General features: G+C 46.3%; 1 long non-coding RNA gene across 2 annotated transcripts; it reads left to right on the top strand.

Moving 5' to 3' along the window:
• The first annotated feature begins 1,726 nt into the window (after positions 1 to 1,726).
• On the top strand, positions 1,727 to 24,334 carry LOC308516382. 2 transcript variants are annotated; one of them, XR_013995739.1, is made up of 7 exons: positions 1,727 to 2,084; positions 6,388 to 6,470; positions 7,376 to 7,968; positions 8,072 to 8,142; positions 9,566 to 9,670; positions 23,735 to 23,819; positions 23,902 to 24,334. It is a non-coding gene; the product is annotated as an uncharacterized lncRNA (long non-coding RNA). The 2 variants fall into 2 exon arrangements; XR_013995740.1 differs by having other exon boundaries at positions 1,774 to 2,084; positions 7,376 to 7,416; positions 23,902 to 24,333.
• The last annotated feature ends 1,122 nt before the right edge of the window (positions 24,335 to 25,456 follow it).

The raw sequence follows: 25,456 nt of genomic DNA, 5'->3' as shown, positions 1-25,456 counted from the left end.
CATAGATGTTTCTCTCTCTCCCTCTGACCCTTTTTCTCTTTCTCTCACTCTTAAATCAATAAAATTATCATCAGGTGAGGATTAAAAGGAAAAGAAAAAACATAATAAAATAATAAAGAAATAATACAATACAGTAATAGTCTATATCATTTTCAGTCCAATTTCTCTCGTAATATTTACATTATAAATTTTCTAATCATTTTTCTAATTTAGGTCTTTAATCATTTGTTACATATACTAGAGGCCCGATACATGAAATTCATGCACGAGTAGGCCTTCCTTCCCCAAGCTGCCAGCACCAGCTTCCCTCTGGGACCCGGGACCAGGATTCCCCCCTAACCCCCCACCCCACCCCCACCCGACCACCATCAGGAGCCCTGGACCCGGGCATCCCTTGCAGCCCTGGCTTTGTCTGGAAGGTCTTCTGGAAGGATGTTTGCTCTAATTAGCTCTTATTATCATAAATATATATCAATCAACCATATGTAGTATTAGTTCATCTTTCTGGATTAATATACAGGTATATTTTATGTAACATTCTGGAACTTTTGTTTAAATTATCATACATTTTAAAATCTATCTACTTTGAGACAAATAGTTCTTTATTGATTTTTAGCTGCCCTGTAATATTTATTCATATGAGTATTTCAGAACTATGTAGGTATTCCTTTTCTAGTGAATATTTACCATATTTTGTTGATTTTATTTATTATTATTTTTAAAATATATATATATATTTTTACTTCAGAGAGGAAGGCAGATAGACAGAGAGAAACATCAATAATGAGAGAGAATCATTAATTGACTGCCTCCTGCACACCTCACACTGGGGATTGAGCCTGCAACCCAGGCATATGACTAGGTTTCAGAGCAGACCGTGACATCCTAGTTCATTGGTTGATGCTCAACCCCTGAGCAACACTAGCTAGGCATGTGTTGTTGATTTTAAAATGTGCAGTAGGCCACATTTAAAATCATTTGAAATCCAAATACTGTGCAAATAATAATGCACATGGCCTTCATCTACTCTGTGTAGGACAAGGGTCCGCAAACTTCCTGTGTCAAGGGTTTGGTAGTAAATGGTTTGGGCTCTGTAGACAATACCATCTTGGTCATAGCTACTCAACTCTGCCATTGTAACATGCAAGTAGCCAAAGACGATGTGTAAATGAATGTACATGTTTGCCTTCCAGTGAAACAGTAATTATGGACACCAAACAGTAATTATGGACACCAAAATGTTAATTTCATATTATGTTTATGTATCAAAAATATTCTTTTCATTGTTTTCTAACTTTTAAAACGTGAATAAAAATGATTCTTATCTCATGGGACATATATAAACAGGCAATAGTCCAGATTTCACCCACTGAGTATAACATCCTGACACCTGGTATGCAGATAATATAATGACATACCCTCCTTTATAACATCTATAAAAATTATTTCCTTCTTTAATATAAAACATTTAATAAAATAAGTCAAAAATTAAAAGCTCAGATATTCTACATGATGATGAGCAAACCAGTGACCTAATGAAAAATTCTGGCCCTCGACAGTGACTTGGTCAGAATGCAGAAGTGTCCTGTGTTGAAGTTACTCTGCAGGGACAGACTGTCAGTAGGCAATGCTGGGTGGAGGAACTAACCCAGACTCCTGAGCACAGGAGGATGGCAGGAAGGAGCCCAGGGTGGCCTCCTGGTACTGCTCAGAGGCGCCACCAGGTGGGGTAGCAGCAGCAAACGCGCCTGGCAGATGTGGCCAAAGGCTCTCACGTGGGTGAGGGGAACAAGCCTGGGGACCGCGAGTCACAGGACCCGCTGGGCTTCCTGGCTCGCGCTGCGGCCTCATCCGGGTCCGCCAGGGTCCCGCGGGCGGAGGAGCCGTTGGAGGCCGAGCCCAGCTGGTGTGGAGCCGCCCCCGCTGCCAGACCAAGCGCATCTGCCTGGAGTCCAGGCCACCATCCTGCAGGCGCTCCTCTGCCGCATGTGGGCAAGATCCACTTGCTCATCTGAGGGAGGAGCTGGAGCGGAAGCTGGTGAGGGGCAGCAATGGGCCAGACCACCTTCCTCAATGTCACCAAGGTGAGTGCCCTCCTGCTCACCTGCCCAGCGACTTCGCCTAAAAGCCTAGTCGACCCCCCCCTCCCACCCTCCACCCCCCACCCCCCACCCCCTCACCCCCGCCTCCACGCAACTGTGTGCGGGTTACAGCCGATCTGGCACCTCCCAGGTGCTGGGACTTGGAGTGTCCCATGTGGTAGTGGCTGTTGTGGGTGGGAAGGGCTCATTCCAAGGGTGAACTTGGGTTTGTCAGGTATTTAAAACGCTTGGAGGATTGGGGTTTCCCTGGGCCTTGCTCTGTGGGGGCAGCCAAGGAGTCACTTTCCCGAAGGGTGGGACTTGGAGAGCCCCAGGGTCCTGGGAGAAAGCAGGAGAGTGGAGAGGCTCCATCAGGTCGCCACCTGGGACCAAGAGCCCCAGTGAGAGACCAAGAGCCCCCGTGTGGGCTCCTTCCCTGAGCTGGGCTGGTCCCCTGTCATTCTGGGGCAGGTTGCATGTGCTCCCTGGACCTGGAGGAGGGGTGGCTGCTGAGCTGATGGGACGCACCTGGGGACACAGTTCCAGCCAGACCCCAGCAGGGCCCCCTGTCTACTAAGCCAGGCAGTGAGGGGTCCTGCTTCTCCAGGGCTTGTGACTCAAGCCAGGGGAAAAGACAGATCTGTAGTCTCCAGAAAATTAAGTACCTGGTCAAATATGGTGTGTGTGTGTGTGTGTTTGTGTGTGTATGTGTGTGTGTATGTGTGTGTGTGGTGGTGGGGGTGGGGGGTTGTGAGCGGGAGAGGGTGGAGAGGCGAGCTGAGGGAAGGGAATGGGAAGGGGCAGAGCTTATTCCAGGCCTGGGGATATGTGTCTTGGAGGGAAGTCAACACGTGAGCCCATTAACAACTTGGTGTTTATTCAGCAGTGGCTTCAGTGCAAGGATGATAATTACATTGTGGTTGGCTGGTTGGCTGGTTGGTTAGTTGGTTGGTGGGGAGGTAGGTTGGTTTGGTCTCAGAAGAAATAAGAGGTAGAGACAATGGTCAGTCTTTCCTTAAAGCCCAGCAGTGGCCTGACTGGGTCTTGGCTGGTAGGGCCTGTCCTTCTCAGGCTGAGTTTGGAAGTGTTCTGAGAGAGATGGCAGCTCTTCTCCCACCTGTGAGCTGAGGCTGGCATCCTTGCTGCCTAGCAGCTGGCTGTCCAAGGGGCTTAGTGGCAGGAATGATTCACACACAGCTCCCTTCCTCACTGGACAGAATAGGTGACATGTGGCTCTCAGTCCGTGCACTAAGCTAATGTCAGGATGGGGCAGACCCTACACGGAAGTATTTCAGCTTCACAAACCATTTGAGTGAGTTAAAGAACAACTCTTATGTTTTTTTAACGTTTAAGGCAGAAGATACAGCCACCTTTTAATTTGATGTTTACAAGAGTTGATTTTTACACCCCAAAAAGTGGCTTCAGCTGAAGTTTTCCATACCTGGGAAGTTACTTGTTGAATTTTAATAAAAGTGACATATAGTACTCAACACATCTGTATTTTCTGAGCCTATTCACACCAATACAAAGAATATGCAATTATGTTTTAAGAAAATAATGCTAAATTTACTAGTTTGGGTTATAGGACAGTTACTAAGAAATGTTTCATAGTATCTACCAAAATGTTATAGGGTAAGTTTTATAGAGATTGTATATTTTTGAAATGAGTAGTAGTATAAAACTGTGTTTACATTTTTGTGAAGTTTTGTACCACAAAGTTTAAACCAAGGAAAAGTTTATAATTGCTGAATTATTTAGGAAGATTGTAGAAATCTGAACCTACAATTATTTTTTGAAGCGTTTGTAGAAAACTTATTTAAGAGGTCTAATTTTACCCTCATCCTATAGATGTAGCTAGGAGACCCAAAAAGGGTAAATGAAATCCCCAAGACCACAAGCTATTACTAGCAGAGATCAAATGAGAACCCAGGGCAAGTGCTCATTCTATTTTTCCTGTCAGCCTCTGTAGACCCAGTTGAGGTTAGCACCATAGAGCTGTGACTTAGGAGATCTGAATCCTTTAAAAATCTTTTCTGTATACATATGTTTCTCTTAGGAGTCTTGATAGTATTATTTAATTACTAGAGTCCTGGTGCATGAATTCATGCACATTGAAAGGAGATTAATTAGAAGAAATAATGTAAGATCACTATTTGCCCTTTCTCAATAATAGAAGTGTATACCAAATTCACAATCAACAATGACAGCTGGAAACACATGCAACTGGTGCCAGTGAGATATATATATATATATATATATATATATATATATATATATATATCAAAACTTTCTGATTTAGCTAAACTTTTTCCAGCCTAGTGAAGTGCCCCAATTTTTTTTTCAGGATATTGACAGCAAAACAGCAGTAAATACCAATATGAAAGCAGATTATTATTATGGATCATGCAGGGATAACAAAGGGAGAAATATTTAACTATAGCACTGTTTGACTCTATTCTGTGCAGTGAGAAAACCTGAAGTCATGTTCAGGTTCTACCATTTCTTGCTTCTTTTCAGTTGGGTCAATTTTTAAAACATTCCAAATCTCCATTTTCTGGCTAATGAAATGAAAACAGGATTCTACCGAGTCTCCTCTCTACCTATTCTAGGACTTTAGTGAGGATCAAATGAGATGAGGCACATGAAAAACACTTCAAAGATATTTGGTGAAAGTGTAAAATGTTTGCACCTGGCTATAAAGCAAGTGGGTGAAGAGACTCCAAGGAGGCTAGTCGCTAGGGAGAGGAAGCCTGTTATTACTATGTGACATCATTACCTGGTGCCCACAGCCACCATTTCTGTGTTGGGCTGGCCTGTGGGCTTTGTGCCATGGGTTTGTGGCGGGGCCTGTGTCCCCCTTGGGAAAAGCGGAGTGTTGCTTGTGGACTCTCGAGCGCAGGGTCCTTCCTCTGTAAATGGCCAGTTCAGGTCACGGCAGCTCCAGTATTGAACGTCTGCCCCTGGTGGTCAGTGCTCTTCATAGTGAGTGGTCAGGTGGTCTAATCCTTAGCACATTCGCCTTTTATATATATAGATTTTGCAATAAGAATGGCAAAAACCGTTTTAAAAAATATTACTGTGGCTCATGTCTGAAATTTATCAAATCTGAAACTTTACTGTAGCTATCAGCCTTCCAATGAGGAATTCTTCAAATACAGCCTGAGCTGTGGACCCTGAGGCATCCTGCCTATGAGCCACTCTTCAGGGTTGCTGACCCGCACCATCCCCTGCCGCGCCTCCACCCCCTGCCCATTATTTTTTCCAAGCAGACCCAGCATCTCCAAAGCCCAGTGTTCTCATTCGGGAGCTGTTGGAGTGCAAGAATGCATTTTAAAGGATATTTCACAACCCAAAGCACTTTTTAAGCTTCTCAAAGATAAGTGGATGGTCACTGAACATGGATGCAAAATGCATTTTACACCAAAAAAAGTTACTTAAATGTTTTTTAGAAGATTTTTTCTCATTATCAAAATAATATAGGATTATTATTACAAACTTCAAAAGAATAGTATAAAGTAAAAGAAATCACTTCTTTCCACTATACAAGGTTAACTACTGTCAACATTTCAAAGTATTTCCTTTTGTCTTCCGTACATTTATATATCCAGATACCTTTTTGAGGTGATACTATTAACTCATTTATATTAATATATGTTGTATTGGCTTCAGACAGGAAAGGAGAGGGAGAGAGAGGTAGTAACATGAATGATGAGAACGAATCATTCATCAGTTGCATCCTACATGCCCCCTACTAAGGATGGAGCCCAAAACCAGGGCATGTACTCTGGCAGGGACTCCATGTATGACCTCCTGGTTCATAGATCAAGGCTCAACCACTGAGCACGCCTCCAGGGCAAGATGATACTATTTGTTATGTGTATATCCTGATTTGTTTTCTCTTAGTTATGGGGTATTCATTCCACTGCATCTATAACCACTTTTTTCCCATTGATTAAGGCACTGTTTATTTTTCCCAGCTTTATTGAGAAATAATCAATATACACCACTGTATACGTTTAAGGCAGAGAGAACGATGGTTTGATTTACCTACATTGTGAAATGATTACCACATTGGGTTCAGCTAACGTCTATTGAAGATGTGACAAACCAAAATTGAAATCTCTAATGTAATTTGAGTTATTTTTTTCTTTCAAGTCAAACCTACAATTGTTACTATTGCAAAAAAGAGCTTGTACTTGGAACTAAAGTGCAGGGTGTGGTGGGTCTGCAGGCTGGGGCTCTACTGCCCTGACCTCTTGCATTTGACCCCTGTGCCTGTTCACATGCAGAACCTTTCTCCTTCCAGACTTCACATGAGACTGGTGATGGATGTGCTGGCCCTGCTGGACGGGGCTCCACAGTCTGTCTTCCCACCATGGAGTGGCAGAGGTGAGAGCCCCCTGTGTAAGGCTGTGGAGCATATGAAGTTCAGAATCACTTGTGTCTCAGCAGCTCAGGGGGTGAACTCAGCGTCAGCATTCGCAGAGCCTATGCTGCCTCCAGGGTGTGCTCTGTGCGGGTCCAGCTCACCCACAGCTCCTCTCTCCCTGGATTTCAGCTGCCTTACTGGTCCTTCTGCTAGATGCTCTGGTTCTCTCTCTCAGAACCTTACACTCCTCTCCACCCATGAGCTGTGTGGAAGCTTCATATAACAGGATGGTTTTCAGGGAAAACTGGCAAGAGAAAAAGAAGAAAAATAATCAGGAGTCGCCCCAATACTTTGGAGTCCAGGGCCCCATTTTCTCAGGTCCTCACCAGAGATGGCTTTTTCCTCAGCATTTGAGGGATTTATACCCAGGCCATGGCGTTAGAGCCCGGCCAGAAGAGAAGGGGGAAGGTTCCAAGGGTCCACTCTGGCTCCCACAGTACCCTGATCCAGTCCTCTCTGAGTCATTCCCGTCCTGCTCACAGAGCAGTGCTAAGACTCACTGTCTTCAAGACAAATCAGCTCACCACCGTGCTGGTCACAGGTCAAGTTCTCAATTCTCTCCCCACTCAGCCCACTGCTGCTCTCTCTGGAGTCCGCAGATAGTATTCTCTCTGAGACCACGGTTGTCATCATTGGGTGGACAGCTGGCCATTGGTCTGCTCCATCTCGGTGGCTCCAGAATGATGTGTTTTCTTCTTTGGAGAAGAAAAAAAAAGAGCAAGAGTATGGGTCTGGACAGCAAGTAGCCTTTCTGTAGAAATGCATGGACAGTGAGTTTTTTTTAACTCTTAGTACTTTGAAGGGCTAGGTGCATTGGCATGCGGTACTTTTATTTTATTATTCTTTCTGGATGTTCTCCCTGAAGGTGACTGAGTTGGCTGGCTGCACAGGTGAAGGAACAAGAGGGTGAGTGAGCTGTCCTATGTGCCAAGTAGCAAGGAGTTTGTGCTGTTCTGCATTTCTGAGCCCCTCACACCATGTGAGTCAGGTCTGGCCTGATGCGAGGACAGCCATGAGTGGCTGCTCCCAGGCCATCCTGACAACACTCCGCTGTCCCACCTCTACACCATGGGGCTGTGCTCATTGTCAGCTGAATCCACAAGCCAGGGCAGCCCTGGAGCCCTCAGTCACTGTGTGGAGAGCTTTGGTGGCTCCCTGGCCCACATCATGAACCAAAAAGAGCAAGATTTTATGGGGTACAGACACTGAAAAGGCCTTCATGACAGCCCTACATTATTACCCTAATGATATAGGTTTGGATGGACAATTACAAACTCCCTACTTGACCACAGAGTAAAGTATGAAACCTTAATGAGTGACATGCCGTCTCTCATCTACGTTTCACCCCTTAAAATAGGGATGTGTTGATTTCATCCACCAGCATTACTTCTTCCACCTTGCATTCAAATTGACAGGAAAATTGGAGCCATCTATGGAAGGAGAGAGCATATGAAGACGGTATTATTTTTACCTTAATTTTGAGCACAACTCTGTTGAGTACAAAGAAAAAAATTATTTTTCTTTCCTGACCTTTAACAGAGCATAGGTATCTTTCCTACAGTTGAGATCTGCAGATGATTAAAAGGCACGTGCTTCCAACGACAATGCTGCCTTCCTTCATCCTTGTCCTTGGTAAGTGTCACCCCTGGGGTGACCCTGGTCCCAACCAAGCCACCGAGAAGTGAATCTGCTCTGTGGAGGAGACCCTGGCCCAGCATTCCTGGAATGGCACAAAAGGCCCAGACTTGTCACTTGGTGGATGTGGTTTAATGAAGCAGAGGGTCACTGTGGGAGGATTGTGCTGCCGGTGTTGTGTTTGGTGAGATTGTTAAAAGGTTTGAAGCTCCTTTAAGAAACCAGGTGGTACAGTGAAGGAGCTGTTCCCCCAAGTGATCGCATTAGAGGTGGCTGAGACACAGCAGCTGTATTAAAAGCTGTGGAAGCTTCATGATGGGATGAGAACTTAGCTGTGTAGGTCACTGGTCTGGATGGTGGCCCTCAATCCCACTGACCACCAGTTCCTGTGGCCAATTCCTTATACTCAGCCCTGACCCCAACGGGAACTGCTGGACCAGATTCTCTGGGGCAAGACAACCAAATCTGGTTGTCGCCCCTTTTATTTTTTAACCTTTTAAAATTATAATTGTAGATTCCCATTATTTATAAGAGATAATGCAGAGGTAGCCCATGTAATCTGACCCGGTTTCCCTCAATAATATCTTATAAAAATCTCACAGCCAGGATATTGACAGTGACCCACCTACCCATGTAGGGCCCATAGAAAACAGCTCTACCCGATTCTCCCACACCCAGGACAGTGCCTTCTATTTTTTTTTTTTTTTGGTATATTATTATCACAGTAATATATACAAAATGAAATTTACCATTTAAACTATTTAATCCAGTGGTCTTAAGTGGTCCTTAACACAACTTAACATTCATATTGTTGTGCTGCCCTCACCACCATCAGCTCTATCACTGTTCTCCTCTTCTCCAACTGAAGCTCTGTCCCCACTAAACAACAACTCTGCATCCATTCCCCCATTACTGGTACCCTCCATCTTACCTCTATGACTCTGAGGCCTCTAGGGACTTCATGTGAGTGGAATCACACACTATTTGTCCTTTTGTGACTGGCTTATTTCATTGAGCATCATGTCTTCAGGGTCCATCCAGGTTGTAGCATGTGCCACAATGGCCTCTTTTTCTAAATTGAATATATTGGGGTGAGATTGGAAATGAAATCAGGTAGCTTTCAGGTATACAGTTCTGTAATACATCATCTGTATGTTGAATTATGTGTCTCACCGCCCTCCCCCCGACCCAAGTCAGGTCTCCTTCAATCACAATTTATCCTTTCTAAACCCTCTTCTACACACACCCCTCTCTCTCTGATAATCACCAAACTGTTGTCTGTGTCTATAGGTCTTTTCTTTGCTTAATCCCTTCACTTTTCCCCTAGTCCCCCAACCTCCTCCCCTCTGACAGTATTCAGTCAGTTTTCTGTATCTATGAGCCTTTTTCTATTTTGATTGTAGTTTATTTTGTTCATTAGATTCCACATGTAAGTGAAACCATAAGGAACCTGTATTTCTCTGACTGGCTTACTTCACTTCACTTAGCATAATACTCACCGGCTCCATCCATGCTGTTGCAAAAGGTAAGATTTTCTTCATTTTCTATTGTGTGTGTGTAGGTGAGTAGTATTCCATTGTGTTAATGTACCATAGCGTTTTCTCCATTTATCTGCTGCTGGGCACTTGGGCTGCTATGAAATCTTCGCGATTGTCAATAATGCTGCCGTGAACATAGCATGGCATATATCCTTTCCGATCAGTGTTTCAGGTTTCTGCAGAGATATTCTCAGAAATGGAAATGTTAGGTTATAAAGCAGTTCCATTTTTAATTTTTGAGGGAACTTCATACTGCTTTCCACAGTGGTTGCACCAATCTGCATTCCCACCAAGAATACACGAGAGTTCTCTTTTCTCCACATATTCACCAGCACTTGATGTTTATTGATTTATTGATGATAGCCATTCTGACAGAGGTGAGGTGATACCTCGCTATGATTTTAATTTCCATTTCTGTAATGATTAGTGATGCTCAGCATCTTTTTATTTGTGTAATAATCATCTGCAGATCCTCGCTGGAGAAGTGTCTGTTTAGGTTCTTTGCTCATTTTTAAATTGGATTGTTTAATTTTCTTATGATGTTGAGTTTCTTAAGTTCTTCATAAATTTTGGATATTAAACCCTTATCAGATGTATCAGTGGCAAATATGTTCTCCCATTCAGTGGGTTGTCTTTTCATTTTGTTGATGGTTTCCTTTGCTGTGCAACAACTTTTTAGATTGATGTAGTCCCATTTGTTGAGTTTTTCTTTTGTTTCTGTTGCCCAAATAGATATATCAGAATAAAAAATATTTCCATGAAAACTTATTGCCTTTATTTTCTTCTAGAATTTTTACGGTTTCAAATCTCACTTTCAAGTCTTAATCCATTCTGCATTTTTTCTTCAATATGGTGTAAGAAGGTAGTCTGCATTCATTTATTTTTCTACTTATGTGTCCAATTTTCCCAATAGCATTTATTGAGTGGACTATCTTTACCACATTGTATAGTCTTGTGTCCTTTGTCAAATATTAATTGACCATAAATGTATGGGTTTATTTCTGGACTTTTTATTCTGTTCCAATGATCTTTATGTGTGTTTTATGCCAGTACCATACTATATTTATTACTATGGCCTCATAGTATAGTTTGTTATCAGGTAGCATGATTCCTCCCAGTTTATTCTTCTTTCTCAAGATTACTCTGGCTATTGGTTTGGTTTTATTTTGTTGTTTTTTTTTTGTGTGTGTGTGTGTGTGTGTGTGTGTGTGTGTGTGTGTTGGGTTTTTTTGTTGTTGTTTTGTGTTTTTTTTTTTGTATTTCCGTATAAATTTTTGTGATATTTGTTGTAGCTCTCTGAAATACGTCACTGGACATTTGAATGTTGTTAATTCTTCCTATCTTTGAACACCATATATGCTTTTATTTATTTGTATCTTCTTCAACTTCTTCCTGTCTTCCGTTCCTTTCTTTCACTTTCTTCTTTCTTTTTCTTTCTTTTTTTCTTTCTTTCTTCTTCATAATCTTTATTATGTTCAGGTGAATTCCCTCTATTCACATTTCGCTGAGAGTTGTTACAATGAATAGGTGTTGTGTTTTGATGCTCTTTCTGCATCTATTGTTATAACCATGTGATTTTCATTTATTTTGTTTACGATGTATCATGTTTTTTATGTGTAGATACTGTACAAAGCTTGCATCCCTGGAATAAATCCCACTTCATTATGGTGTGTAATCTTTTTAATGTATTACTGGATCCAGTTTGCCAATATTTTGTTGAGGATTTTAGCATCTATATTCATCAGGGCTATTGGCCTATAATTTTTTTCTTTGTAAAGTCTTATTCTGGTTTGGGATTAGGAGAATGCTGAACTCATAAAATGAGCTTGGGAGTCTTCCCTTGTCTTGAGTGTTTTGGATGAGTTTGAGGAGAACAGGTGCTAGTTCTTCTCTGAGTGTTTGATGAAATGCACTGTGAAACCATCCAGTCCAGCACCTGCATTTGTTTTTTGCTGCTTTGTTTATTTCTGCTCTGATCTTTATTATTTTCTTTATTCTTCTCACTTAATGGTGTCTTTGTTTTTCTTTTGCACTAGTTCCTCTAAGTGTCAAGTTAGATGATGTATTTCAGATTTTTCTTGTTTCTTGAGGTAGACCTGTGATGTTAGGAATTTCCTCTTAGGACTGCTTATGCTGTGCTCCATAGAGTGAGGATTGTTGTGCTCTCATTTCCATGTGTTTCAAGGTATTATTTCATTATTTCCTTGATCTCATTGTTATCTATTCATTGTTCAGTAACATGTTAATTAGCCTCCAAGACTTTCTGTGTTTTACAGGTTTTTCTTTTTCTTTTTCTGTTTTCTTTTTAATCCTATAATTACTAATTTTTATTGTGGTAAAATAAATATAAGATTTAGAGTTTTAACCACATTTAAGTATACATCAAGTATATTGACATGCAATTCTCACCACCATGTATCCCCAAATTTTTATTTATTTATTTATTTATTTTTGCTTGTCATTGTTTTTATTTCTCTGTTAATAAATTTATTGGGGCAGGGTGGTTTTAGGTGTGTACAATTCAGTAATAGATCACTTGTATATCAGTTTTTTCTCATTGACTTCTAGTTTTATACAGTTATGACCAGAAAAGATTCTTGATATGATTTCAATCTTCTTAAATTTACAGAGACTGTTTTTGTGCCCTAACATGTGGTCTATCCAGATAATGTTGAATGTCCACTTAAAAAGAAAGTATATTCTACTGCTTCAGGGTGAAATGCTCTGAAGATACCAATTAAATCCATTTGATCTATTGTGTTATTTCAGGCCACTCATCTTTTTTTTTTATTTAAAGACTAGGTATGAGGCCGCCCTGCGCAAGGGTGAGAAGGTGCCCAAGTCTCCCCCCCACCTCTCCCTCCCCCCCCCCAGCCCCGACCCCTCTCCCTCCCCCCCCAGCCTCCGCCCCTCTCCCTCAGCCCCCACCCACAGGGGCCCCAACCCAGGAGGTGGTCAGGGCCCAAGTCTCCCCCCCACCTCTCCCTCCCCCCCCAGCCCCCACCCGTCTCCCTCCCCCCCCAGCCCCCGCCCGTCTCCCTCCACCCCCACCCGCAGGGGCCCCAGCCCAGGGGAGTCAGGGGAGCCTAGGGGAGCCAGGAGAGCATGTCCCACGCTAGGGGGAAGGGAACACTTCACTGATTTCAGTGTCACCCTTGCGCAGGGGCCAGCCTAATCTCATCTGTATCATTCCAGCTTTAGTGTATGTGCTCCTGCTGCTGCTGCAGAGTCCAGCACCAGGCCACTCTTTGCTTCTTGATTTTCTGTGCGGAAGATCCAGCCATTGATTCCAATGGGATGTTAAAATCCCCTACTACGTCTGTATTATTGTTGAAGTCTCCATTTATGTACATCAGGATTTGATTTACACATTTACTTGCTCTTATGTTGAGGAAATACATGTTTGCAAGGGTTATATCCTCTTGTTGGATTGCTCTCTTTATCATTCTGTGGTGTCCATTCTTATTGCTCAATATAGCCTTTGTTTTAAAGTCTGTTTTGTCAGCTATATAGGTTTACCTCCCGGGCTTATTTTTCATTTGTATTTGCATGAAATGCCTTTTGCCATCCCCTTGCTTTTTGTCTGTATATCTTTCATTCTGAGATAGGTCTCTTGTTGACTGCATATATATGGTTCTTGATTTCTTATCAATTCAGCTACCATGTCTTTTAATTGCAGCAGTCAAGCCACTTACATTTAAAGTGATTATTCGTAGATATGTTTTATTCTTTTAACTCTGTTTCCCTTTTATTCCTTCTTGATAGTTCTTATACTAATGGTTTGGTGGTAACACACTTATTTTACTGTTTCGTGTCTAGGAAGCTCTTTATTTCTCCATCAATTTTAAATGAGAGCCTTGCTTGGTAAAGTAGTCTTGGTTTAAGGTCCTAGCTTGTCATTATTTTGAATAGTTTGTGCCAATCCCTACTGGCCTGGTATGTTTCTGTAGAGAAATAAGCTGACAATCTTACGGGAGCTCCTTTGTAGGTAACTGACCGTCTTTCTTTTGTTGCTTTTAAGATGTCCTGTCTTTAATCTTTGTCATTTTAATGATGATGTGTCCTGGTGTCAAGCCTTTTTGAGTTCATCTTGTTTGGGACTCTGTGCTTCCTTGACTTGTGTGTCTCTTCCTTCACCAGGTTAGGGAACTGTTCGGTCATTATTTCTTTTAATATGGTGTAGTCCCTTAATCTTTCTTTTCTCCTTGTACTCCTATAATGTGGACGTTGTTAATGTTTCATGTTGTCCCAAAAGTCCCCTAAACAGTCCTCATTTTTAAATGTTCTTTTTTCTTTTTGCTGTTTTGTCTTCTGTGACCTTGTCTTCCAAATCACTAATTTGATTCTCTCCTTAATCAAATTATTTATTTTCTCTAGTGTATTCTTCATTTCAAAGATTTTACTCTTTATTTCTGACTGGATCTTTTATATGGCTTAAATATACATTTTCATGCCTACTATCAGTTTTCAAGTTCCTACTGATTTCATCCATTCTTCACCTAACTTCAATTAACATCCGTACAACCATTTTATGTATATATATATGCAGCATCTGGAATATTGCTTGCCTCACTTTGTTTAGCATTTTTTCTGGATGTGTCCCCTGTTCTTAAATTTGGGGCATGTTTCCTAGCATTTTGGCTGCCTCTGTGTGTTTGTTTCTTTGTATTAAAATCCAGGTCTTGGTAGTGTGGCTTCGTGTAGTAGGAGTCCTGTGGAACCCAGTGGCAATTTCTTCTTGATCATCTGAGTTGAGTGCTCCAGGGATGTCCCGTGTGTGTTATGTGAACCTTCCTGTGGCAGTTGATTCTTGATGGCTGTTGGCCCATGCATGTACTAAGTCGATGCTCAGGCTAGTTGGCTGCGACCACAGTGTACCCTGCCTATAGTATAGTGTATAAGCTGCTGACAGGTGTTGACCACGTGGAGTGCAATTCATCTCAGCAGGGTCTGGTGCCTGCCTAGATCTCTCTTTGGATCTGCCACTTCTGAGGCTAATTGTATCCTTCTCTGATGTGCTCTGAAGCTGGCCACTGGGCTTGTAGGTCCCGTGGCTTCCTGGGAGCAACTCTGGTGCTGAACAATGTCAGATGCTTGATGTGACTGGCCCAGGGCAATCTATTTGCATCTACAAAGCAATTCACAATTTGTGACAGGCTCTCCTGAGGCCCAGTAAGCACAGGAAGGCCCAAGCAGGGCACCAAAGCTGGTTTTTACTAGCACTGATCCCGGGGACAGGTCAGCAAAAGTCCCAGAGCACACCATGTTCTGCCTCCCTGTCTGCCTCCATCTGCCGAGTGCCTGTTATTCTCCGCTAATGAAAGAGTCTCTGGAAGCACTCAAGTTGCATGAGGTGGGTTCTCAGGGAGTCCCCAGGTAGAGAGGTGAGTGGTGTTCACCAGATGGATGCAGGTTCAAGCTCAGTGTCAGTGTTGGGTCTGAGGCCACTCAGCAAATGTCCCAGGGGATATCAGGTCCAGCTGCCACCCGCTGGGTCCTCACACATCTTTGAGCAGTGTACAGAAGACAAAGACCTGGCATTGTTTGTAGGAGGAGAATGAAAAAGTCAAAAGAGGCTGCTTCCCAGGATTGAAGATGTCTGGAATCTGTAGTCTGAGATCAGCCGTGTGAGCTTAAGGGCTTTGCAGAGGGTCTGTGGATTCTCAAAGGCCAGAGAGCTGCTTTCTGTTGTAGATGATCCATGGGTCCCCTGGGATGCCACAGGGGAGCAAGAGCATGGTGGGATCATGCAGGTGTAATGCAGTCATCATGTAGTGAAAAGTTGAGTCCCCTTATGGGTGGCTGATTTCAGCAGATTCATCCCTCCATTTCTGTCCTAAGGGAACTGGAGCTCTCTCCAGACTTCTGACCCCATGCATGCTCACTGGCCTCCTGGGCAGCACCGTCCCTGCCTTCTTTCCTCAAGGCTGGGTGAGCCAGGCTGGCTGGAGTGTAGGGAAGGGAGGATAGAGGTCCATTTGGTGGGTTGAAATGCTGTGAGAACCTTTAAGGCTTAAATTTATTTTTTCCGTGTTGGCTCCCACACAACAAGCAAGCAGCCAAAGTGATGCTTAGCTCACTCTCAAGGAAGCACAGTTCTGCCCTGCACCAGTGCCACCCATCACCAGAGCCATGAAGGGAGCTCCTGGAGGAAGAAAACAGGGCATTCCTCTCCCAGGAGTGTAACACCCTCACAGGCATGATGCTGTCTGGAGAGCTGACCACTGTTGGAGCGCTTAAGGCTTTTAGGCACAGAGTGTAATTATCTGACTTACATTTTTTAAAGATCACTCTGATTCGCATTTTCATTTTTATTCAAAATTGTTTTACTACTTTAATTTATTTTCAATTAGGGATGACATTCAATATTAGTTTCAAGTGTACAAAATAGTGGTTAGACATTTATATAACATATAAAGTCATCTCCTGATAAGTCTAGCATGGGATATCTTTGAAAAGGGTATTAATCGTATTCATGAGGGCTCCACCCTCATAACCTAATCAACCTCAAAAGACCCACCTTTCATTTACTTTTAATCAACCGTATTTGGGTGACATTCATTAATGAAATTGCATAGGTCAGGTGTGCAATTCTATATTGCATCATCAGTAGATTGCATTGTGTGTTCACTGCCTTCAAGTCAAGTCTCCTTCCATCACCATTTATCCCCCCTATTCCCTCTTCTCCCTCCCCCACCTGTCACCCACCAACCCTACCCCCTACTCCCCACAGGCCACCACCACCTGCCACCCGACAACCACACCCAGCCCCCACCGGACTCACCACACCCCCAACCCACAGCCCCCTCCTGCGACCCCATACCACCCACCTGCCAGCTCCCATCCCCCACCACTACCGCTCACCCCCACCTCACACTCTTACCCACACCCCTACCCACACCCCACAACCCACACCTCACACCCCACACCACCCCCCTGATTCTTGACCCCCCATTCCCCAGTCCACACCCCCTAGCCCCCACTCCCCTCCCCCCACCCCCACCTCCCATCCCCCACCCCCCAACTCCCCATCCCCAACCCCCCACTCCCATCCCCCACTTCCCACCCCTAACCTCCCACCCCCACCCCCCTTCCCCTGTTTGTGATTTGACATTTGAAATGATATTTGAGATGTGTCTTGAGAGCACAGGTAGGATTTAGACAGATGAAGAAGGTGAGAATGTACTTCAGGTACAGAGAGTGGACACTCAGCCTAAAGGCAGGAGAGATGAACACTGGAGAGGCCAGAGCATATGCCCCTCAGATGCCTGTGAGTGAGGGGTCAGGGCAGGGAAACAGAAGACCCTGGCATGGAAGGAAAAGGCAGAGGGATAAGGTGACCAACCACAGAGTGGTCAGAGCAGGGGAGACAGCAGCCCCTCCATGGGAAGGCAGGGCAGTGGGGGCAGGGGACCAGGGGAGGGACCAATGGACAGGGAGGACAGGGAATGCTGTGAAGGGGCAGGGCTGGGGAACAAGGGCCCCACCATGGGGGAACAGGGGACTCTCCATGGAGGGGTGTGTTTCCCCTGTTACCTGTCTCTACTCCCCTGTCCTCCCTTCCCTGGCCCCTCCATGGATGGTGCCCTAACCTCACTATCCTGCTCAGACTATGTGGGGTCCTTTGTCCTCCCTGCCCTGCTACCTCCCGGGAGGATGTCCTCTCTCCCCTGCCCTGCCATCTATTTAAGGACCTGTGCTGAAATCCTTGCTGTCTCAAAGTAGGGTTCTCTATCCCCCCAGCCTCTCCCCTCCATGGAGAGTTGCCTGTTCCCTCTCCTGCATGACCTGTCCCTCTATGTAGGATTCTGTCTCCTCCCTGCCCTTCTCCCTCAAACTGGGGTTCCCTTTCCCCACTGCTTGCCCCCTCAAAGTGAGGTTCTCTGTCACCCTGCCCTGCCCCTTCCATGAAGGAAACCTTATCCTCCCTGCCCATCCTCCTCAAAGTGAGGTTCTCTACACCCCTGCCATGCCCCATCCATGGAGGGTTCCCTGCCTCACCTGTCCTGAAGCCTCCATGGAGGTTTCCCTGTCCCCACTGCCCTGCCCTCTCCCTGGAGTGTCCCCTCTCCTCCCTGCCCAGTCAACTCCATGGAGGATCCCCACTTTCCCTGCCCTCCCCCCTCCATGGAGATTCCCCTCTACTCTCTGACTGGCCAATCATACAGGGTCCCGTGTTCCCAGTCCCCACTGCCCTGCCCTATCAATGGAGAGTTCCCTGTTCCCTATACCCCCTTCACTTCCCCCTCCACATAGAGTTCCCATTCCCACTATCCTTCCCTTCCATGGAGGGTCCTCTCCTTCCTGCCCTGTTACCTCCATGGTAGGTCTCCTCTCCTCTTTACTTGAAACCTCCATGCATTGTCCCCTCTACTCTTTATTCTCTCCCTCCATGGAGGTTCCCTTCTCCTCCCTGTCGTCTCCCCTCCATGGAGGGTCCCTTCTCCTCCCTGCCCAGCCCACTCCATGGAGGGTCACCTCTCCTCTCTGTCTTCTTCCCTCAATGGAGTGTCCCCTCTCCTCCCTGCCCTACCCCTCCATGGAGGGTCCCCTGCCCCACCTGTCCTGTAGCCTCAATGGAGGGTTCCCTGCCCACTGCCCTGTCTCCTCCACGGAGGGTCCCCACTTCCTCTGCCCTCCTTCCTTCATGCAGTGTCCCCTCTCCTCCCTGCCCAGCCCATTGTTTGGGGTTCCCTGTTTCCCTTCCCCACTGCCCTGCCCCCTCCATGGAGGGTCCCCTCTCCTCCTCTCCCTTCCCACTCCATGGAGGTTCCCTTGTCCTTCCCGCAGAGCCACTAAAATTGAGGGTCCCCTCTTCTCCCTTCCCTGTCCCCTACACTCCCCCCTCCATGGAGGATACCTTCTCCTTCTTGACCCATCGCCTCCATGGAGGTTCCCATCTCTTCCCTGCCCTTCCTCTCCCTGGAAGTATCCTTCTCCTCCCTGATCTGTCCCGTTTATTGAGGGTCCCCTCTCCTCCCTGTCTAGCCCATCCCTGTAGGGTTCTCTGTCCCCATCCCTGCCCTCTCCTCCCTGGCCTGTACCCTCCACGGAGGGATCCTTCTCCTCCCTGAACTGTGGCCTCCGTGGAGGGTCCTGACTCCTCCTTACCTGTCCCCTCCATGGAGGGTTCCAATAACCCTACACTCCCCCCTCCATGGAGGGTACCTTCTCCTCCGTGACCCGTCTCCTCCATGGATGTTCCCATCTCCTCCCTGCCTTGTCCACTCCAGGAAGGGTCCCATCTCCTCCCTGCCCTTCCCATGCATGGAGGGTCCCCTCTGCTCCCTACCCTGCCCCCTCCTTGGAGGGTCCCATCTCCTCCCTGCCCTTTCCTCCCATGAAGGATCCCACCTCCTCCCTGCCCTTCCCCTCCATGGGGGGTCCCATCTGCTCCCTACACTGCTCCCTCCATGGAGGGTCCCCTCTCCTCCCTGCCCTTCCCCTCCACTCAGGGTCCCCTCTGCTCCCTACCCTGCCCCCTCCATGGAGGGAACAATCTCCTCTCTGTCCTGCCCCTCCATGGAGGGTCCACTCTCCTCCCTGCCCTTCCCCTCCATGGAGGGTCCCCTCTGCTCCCTACCCTACCCCCTCCATGGAGGGTACAATCTCCTCCCTGTCCTGCCCCTCCATGGAGGGTCCCATCTGCTCCCTTCCCTGCCCCCTCCATAAAGGTTCCTCCCTCCTCCCTGCCCTTCCGCTCCATGGAGGGTCCCCTTTCCTCCCTGCCCTTCCCCTCCATAAAGGGTCCCATCTACTCCATAACTGTCCCTTCCATGGAGGGTTCCCTGTAACCACTGCCCTGCACCCTCCATGGAGGGTCCCCTTTTGTCCCTGCCTTGTACCCTCCATGGAGAGTCCCTTCTCCTCCCGGCCCACCCCTCCATGGAGGGTCCCACTCCTCCCTGGCTGTCCCCCCCATGGAGGGTCCCCTCTCCTCCCTGCCTTCTCCCCTCCATGGAGGGTCCCCTCTCCTCCCTTCCCTTCCTCTCCATGGAGGGTCCCATCTGCTCCCTACCCTGCCCCCTCCATGGAGGGTCCCATCTCTTCCCTGCCGTTCCCCTCCATGGAGGGTCCCCTCTCCTCCCTGCCCTTCTCCTCCATGGAGGGTGCCATCTCCTCCATAACTGTCCCTTCCATGGAGGGTTCCCTGTCACCATTGCCCTGCACCCTCCATGGAGGGTCCCCTTTTGTCCTTGCCCTGTACCCTCCATGGAGAGTCCCTTCTCCTCCAGGCCCACCCCTCCATGGAGGGTCCCTTTCCTCCCTGCATGTTCCCTCAAAGGAGGGTGCCCTGTCCCCACTACCCTGCACCCTTCATGGAGGGTCACCTTTTTTCCCTGCCCTCTACCCTCCATGGAGAGTCCCTTCTCCTCCCGGCCCACCCCTCCATGGAGGGTCCCACTCCTCCCTGCCTGTCCCCTCCATGGAGGGTCCCCTCTCCTCCCTGCCTTCTCCCCTCCATGGAGTGTCTGCTCTCCTCCCTGCCTTCTCCCCTCCATGGAGTGTCTGCTCTCCTCCCTGCCTTCTCCCCTCCATGGAGGGTCCCCTCTCCTCCCTGCCGGTCCCCTCAATGGAGGGTCCCTTTCCTCCCTGCATGTTCCCTCAAAGGAGGGTGCCCTGTCCCCACTGCCCTGCACCCTTCATGGAGGGTGCCCTTTTTTCCCTGACCTGTACCCTCCATGGAGAGTCCCCTCTCCTCCCTGCCCGCTCTCCTCCATGGAGGGTCCCCTCTCCTCCCTCCCCTCTCCCCTCCATGGAGGGTCCCCTGTCCTCCCTGCCCTGCCCCCTCCATGGAGGTTTACTGCCTCCCCTACCCTGTCCTCTCCATGGAAGGACCCCTTCCCCCTGCCCTGCCCCCTCCATGCAGGGTCTTCTGCTTCCCTGCCCTGTCCCATCACTCACAGGCTCTGAGAGGCATGTGCTCTGGTCCCCAGTGTTCATCTGTCCTGCCTCCAGGCCGTGTCCACTTTCTGTACCTGAAGCACATCTCACCGTCTTCATCTGCCCAAATCCTCCCGGGCTCTCAGGACACATGTCAAATATCATTTCAAATGTCAAATCACCGAGTGATCTTTAAAAAATATAAATCAGATCCCCCTATTCTCGTGCCTAAAAGCCTTCCTGCTGTGACAGCATTTTCAACCCACACTAGGGCCCTCTATGTCCCCCCCTCTGCCCCCCGCTCTCTGCTGTTCCCATCCAGCCTGGCTGTCCTTGCCCTGGGGCACTGCCTCTCCTTTTGGGGTGGCTTCCCAGGTCTCCATGGGGCCAGCTCTGTCTCAACAGCCATGTCTCAGTTTAAATATGTTGGGGAGCCCTTTCCTGAGCCTGCTGGGGAGTCACTCTGCTCGGGAGCCCCCATCTAGCCCTATGGTATATCACCTGGCAGTAGGTCACAATACTAACAGAGGTCAGAATGGTAAGACAGGTCATAGAGGTAACCTAGCCACCATGCCAGGTCAGCCATGTGGGCCAACCTCTCAAGTTTTCTGGTGGTGGTGTTGTTAAAAATCAGTGAATAAACAATTATTGACACCAACACACCCCAGGTCCTCTACAGAAAGCACAGGAGGTGTGTCTCCCCCCGAGGTCCTGGCCCTCAGTAACCAGGTGTTCTTCAAAGTGAAAACTGGCTGGGAAGGAGGGGCAGGAAGCCAGGGAGGGACCCCATTTGAGTTGCTGGCTTTGAGGCTGGAGGAAGGGATCAAAGGCCAAGATTTTTGGGAGCCCCAGGAAGCTGGGAGTGGCTTTGGCAGGGAACAGAAGGGAACTGTGCCATAAGGAATGGAATCTGCCACGTCCCCATGAGCAGGCCCCCCGAGGCCTCCTGGGAGGAGGGCAACCCGATGAACCACCTCAGGTTTTGACCCACAGCACCTGGGACCCCGCACTTTGTCCTGTGAACCTCTGCGTTTAAAGTCATAGGTCAGGGCACCAATAGAAATCCTTTGTGTCCCTGTGGCTCCCTAGTCATATAAGCTAAGTCTGTTTTCTTCATGGCTCTTGCTGTCTTCTGAAATAAAGTGTGGCCTTGGTTCTTGTTCACCTGTCTGTCTCTCAGGCCCTCTCAGCACCTGAAAGGTGACCTGTGAAGGCCCCGCCCCGAGATCCAGGTAGACATCACACACTTGCTGAATGAATTCCTGAGCAAAGAGCTCTTTTTTGATTTCCTTTATTTTATATTTGTAATAAACCTGATTCATTAACATGTACATACATATGATATCTTAATCCTCTTTAGGACATCCCACATAGATTCATGAATTTTCAAAATATCTTAATTTTTTGGTCAAAACCCGTGTCTCAATTTCTTGTTCAGAAATGCAGTAGCTGCTTTATGACCTGCCTTGGGGAGGAGAGGGCTCTGACTGCAGACCAGGTTCACGCCAGGATGTGGCTCCTGTGCCTGGTCCTTCGCAGGCCAGCCCTTTGGCCTCTGGTGACCAGTTTACCCATGATGCACCTTTACACCTCATCTTCTGCTCACCAGCCTGGTGTTGCTTCCTGAGTTGGGCACAAGGTGCAATATACAGATCCTGTCACATAGAACCCACACCTAAAACCTGTATGTTCTTGTTGACCAATGTCACACTAGTGGATTTAATAGATAAAAATATTCTTTACAAAATCACATATTAGTTATTTTGCAGATTGAAACTGGTTCAGGGAGGTGAAGTGACTGGTCTGAGGTTCCCCAATATTCCCACTGCTCATGATTCTGAATGCCCAGCACTTTCTTCTCTTTCTCCCATTAGAGTTCAAAGGCCCTGCCTTTTAGAAATCCAAAGAAGCTGAAAAAACAGTAGGAAGCTTCAAACCTCCTTTAGAAAGCAAACTTTAAGTCGGCAGAGGGGAACATCTTCTCTGTCAGTGTTTCTTTGCTTCTTTCTTCATTCATTTGCCAAATGTATGTTTTACAGACATTTCTAGAACTGACCTTTTCAGTACTGGATCTCCCTCTCAGAAGGTGCCTAGGCCTGTGCTAGGACCAAAGAGTCCCCAGTGCTGAGTGGGAATTCAGCAATGACTTTTGAAGGTTTCTGTTTAAGAAATACATGCAAATTCTGATTTTACTTTAATCACTAGATACAGTGGGGCCTTGACTTACGAGTTTAATTCATTCTGAGACCAAGCTCGTTAAGGAGCTCGTTAAGGCGCTCCTTAACTCAAATTACTCTGTCAACTCAATGCAAAAAATCAGCCAAGAGACAGCTGGAATCTCAAAAAACTCGTTAGTCGGGACACTTGTAAGTCAAGGCCCCAGTGTACTAGGAAGGGCTCTCTCCTCACAAGAGCCTTTATGCTATTTTCACAAGACACTTGCTCAGTGTCTGGTGAAAGGAAGCTCAGCTTATTTCACAGAAACACAACAGCTAAAACCACAGCACTATTTTTATAATAAGAAATTTCCTTTGCACATTGTAGTGAGGAAGAAACACCTTTAAGAAGAAATGTCAGATATAGTTACAGTTTTGCATGAATAAAGATAAGTACGGCTCAAAGTTGCAAATATATTCAGTATGTTTAATGTGCAGAAGAAATATAGCTTATTTACTTGTTTCTAAATGGATTTGCTCTTGAGTCCCCCACCAAAGGATCGAGAGGAGAGGAGCAAAAGAAAATATTTCGCCCAGTTTAATATCTGAGTTCAGCCTCATGAAGGGAATCCTGTCTTTAAATGAACCCAGTGCCTTTCCCATTGGTGTATATGGGGTGGGAGGCGGAGCTATTTTGTTCTTATGGCAACAGGGGCGGAGTCTTTGTACCTCCTATTGTCTCTCAGGGAGTAGCTAGCCTGGGTCCCTGCCTGGGGTCCTACTCCAGGCTTCCCTCTGGAGTTCTACTCACCCAGAGAGTGAGGACATGCAGCATCCCTCCTGGGGGCTCCCAGTCTGCCCCGATAATCCCAGGGGAGCAGTCCTCAGCCCTCCAATTCGAACCCCAGTGTCTGTGTGTCCCCCTCTCCCCTCTGAGAGTCCTGGCTGCAGAGGAGGGGACAGGAGGCATCTGCAGTTCCCTGTCCTCAATCTCCTCATTTGTTCCCACAGTTACCAGAGCTCAGAAGGCTTTGCTTCTCCTTCCTATTCATACAGACCTTCCCTGATGGAAAATTTGAGAACATTGGAAATCAGGGTAGGTAAATGCTTTTCAAGAGTACGTAAGTGTTTACAAAGTATTTGAGAAAATTAATTTTGAAATTCCACATTTCTTTTAGGTGCTCTTTTCAAATTTGGTCTGCCTGAGGAGTCATCTGTGATTATTTTTTTTCCATCTCACCTTTCACAGTCTCTTCTCTCATTTTAGTAAAGAAAACCATGCCTTCCCCACCTCCTCCCAGAAATCTTACCATTGCCCCTGGGTGGGACACACTCCAGCCCTCTGAACTATGAGTGCATGCCAAGTAATCGCACTGCATGAAGCAAACCCTATCTGAGAAGGAATTCTTAGGGTGATCTGAAGGCCACAGGAAAAACAAAAGCAGAGACTTCAGAGGTAGTTGGAGCCTCGGTCACCTCCAGCTACACAAATGTTAAACACAGCCTGACACCTGGCCAGACAGTGTAAAATCTCACAGTGCTCAAAATGGTTGATAAAAGGGAAAAATGGATTATTTTTTTGTTAAATAAACATCTGCATAATAAGAACTAAAAAAACCTAGTTTTCTTCCATAATTCAGGCACTTTACATGTATTGTTCTAATCCCACAATGGTCCCCATGTGCCTCCCATTTTAGAAAGCAGAGAACTGAAGTCAGAGGACTGAAGACAGGAGGCCAGAATTGGTGGGGCTCCAAATCCAGCCAAGTCAGCTCCCCCAGAACAAGCTGCCTCCTGTGTCCAAGGTTTCCTCATCCTCCCTGATGGAGAGTCTGAGCTTCCGTCCATAACACACATGCTGGTGTCTTCATGAATTTCAACCAATTTCCAAAAGAACCAGTGGGAAAAGAATTTTTACGGTTAAGGACTAGCAATAGGGACACAGAAGAGACCCTCATTCAGAACCATTGGAGCATAGAAAATGTTTACAGATCTGCTTCCGAATAAATGAATGAATGTCACCCTGGGCTCAATGTTTAGACAGGTGCAGCTACAGAGAGAATCCAGAGACCACTCAGCTGCTCTGTAGACATGGGAGAATGCTATGAATGACACTTGCCTTGACAACTGCCTTGGTGACAAGAATTATGCAGACGGCTTGAGCGGATATAAAAAACATTTTATACATCGAAAAAATCTTTAGTTGTGTTTTTTTTTTTTAAATATATTTTATTGAGTTTTTACAGACAGGAAAGGAGAGAGATAGAGAGCTAGAAACATCGATGAGAGAGAAACATTGACCAGCTGCCTTCTGCACACTCCCCACTGGGGATGTGCCCGCAACCAAGGTACATGCCCTTGACCAGAATCGAACCTGGGACCCTTCAGTCCGCAGGCCAACGCTCTATCCACTGAGCCAAACCGTTTTCGGCTAGTTGTGTTTTTTTTAAGTGAATTACTGAATCTTCTGAAACTTATTTTGGCTTTTGCAAAAGTTCCAAAAATTCCACATTCTTTTTATAGTTTCTTTTTTTATTCATTTTTCCCCTGATATTGGAAAAAGATAAAAAATAAAGCTATGTTCAAAGAACATAAAATCCGCCATAATTTCACATCCCACAGTTAACAGATAGTTAACAGATAATAGTATGATCTTTTTCCTTTGTTTCTTTTACATATATATATATATCTCTTATAAAATTGCAAAATTTGGAATTATATATTCTAATGTGT

The sequence above is a fragment of the Myotis nattereri genome (genome assembly GCF_964212035.1).
Source record: "Myotis nattereri genome assembly, chromosome: 3".
Taxonomy (NCBI): Eukaryota; Metazoa; Chordata; class Mammalia; order Chiroptera; family Vespertilionidae; genus Myotis; species Myotis nattereri.
The sequence above is the reverse complement of the archived record's forward strand: the minus strand, read 5'-3'. Positions and strand labels throughout refer to the sequence as shown.